This window comes from Arachis duranensis, chromosome 7 (genome assembly GCF_000817695.3).
Source record: "Arachis duranensis cultivar V14167 chromosome 7, aradu.V14167.gnm2.J7QH, whole genome shotgun sequence".
Taxonomy (NCBI): domain Eukaryota; kingdom Viridiplantae; phylum Streptophyta; class Magnoliopsida; order Fabales; family Fabaceae; genus Arachis; species Arachis duranensis.
This window is the reverse complement of record NC_029778.3, coordinates 4476128-4477752: the sequence shown is the minus strand read 5'-3', so window position 1 is coordinate 4477752 and position 1625 is coordinate 4476128.

The following is a 1625-nucleotide window of genomic DNA, read 5'->3' as shown; positions in this document are numbered from 1 at the left end:
CTTTTTTATAAATTGAAAGTATCTATAATTAAGAATTTGATTAGATTTTTAATTACATATTTTTTATAAAAATATTTTAATAATTTTAATATTTTTTACATAAAAAAAACTTAATTACTAAATTAAATACAGTACAAATATCTAATTAAAAAAATAAAAAAAATTAATTATAAATTTTATAAAATTATAGAAACTAACTGAATAATTAAACATTATATTTACTTAGTCCAATAAGATGCTGAACAAGATTTTGGAATCTTGAAGCAGCTGATACGATATAATCTTAAACCATATTTTACGTACCAATCGTGTGAATCAATGAGATCATACGAATGTGCAAGGTGAGTGTACCTATTTTTGTTTTTAAATGTGTGGAAGAGATTTATATTTTATATTTTAATGTTAGAGTTAAAACATACATTACATTGTGACATAATAATGTTATTATAATGTTTTTCAATCTTACCTTGTGACTCTGACTTTTGGATATTACTTCTCTGAAATAGAAACAAAAATACAAAAACATAAATATGAAAATGGATATTTTCTGTTTCAAATTTAATTAGTAAAATGCATTTTTTTTAAATAAAGTCTATTATTGATTTATTGTTATACTATTAAAAACTTTATCAGTTTGATAATATTAGTTTTTTTTTTTTCAAAATATTGATGAATTAGTAACACATATATTGTTGAGATGAACTAATATTGATGAATTAGTTAACTTCTTTAATATAAAGTTGTTTATCTTAAATTTTCAATTATAAATTTTAAAAAAAAAAATATTGATTAACTAAAGATTGATTAGTTGTATTTTTTTTATATGAATAACCATAGTTATAAAAGGAGAAATTTATTTGTGTCATGAAATCAGTCATACAAAATATATTTAATTTAAGATAATTTTTAATGTTAGTTCTTTTAATTTCAGCCGTTTAATCTAAGTGTTAAAAAAGTTCTTTGAAAATTCTTTCATAAAAAAATTCTTTTTTATCAGTTCTATTGTTATTTGTTTTATGTTGTTTTTTTTTTATTTTTAGAGTTTATTAAGAATCAAATTTTAAATTTTTCGAACAAAAAATTCTTAGTATTATATCATAAAATTTTTTATCTCAAAAATTTAAGCTAATTCAAGAGAGCAACAATAATTATATTTATAATAATTTGTGTGTATCCAAAAGTGTATGTAGTATTTATCATTTACATTTATCAATGGATGTCTTTCTAATAATCTTTTTCCTCATCATCTTGTATGGCAATTCAAGCCCTTATTATATTATAACAATTCATGTTATGTTTTCAAAAGAGAGGGGGAAAAAACATTATCAGGTTAGTAATCAATCAAAACCAGATTAAAGAAGCACTAGCACGTGTATGTTTTCATTAAACATATCAAACATATTATCAAATCATTGATTTAAATCAAGGAATGATTATGGAAAAGTTACTAACAAATTGGTTACTCAATTAGATGAAGATGAAGTAAAGGAGCCATCTTTAACTATTGGAGCTTTACTTTTCCTTAAATTGTGTTATGAATGATCTCTCTCTACATATATGCATATAATATTATATTAAATTATTTATATAAAGTAAACTAATAAATAAATTCTTAACGATTTATC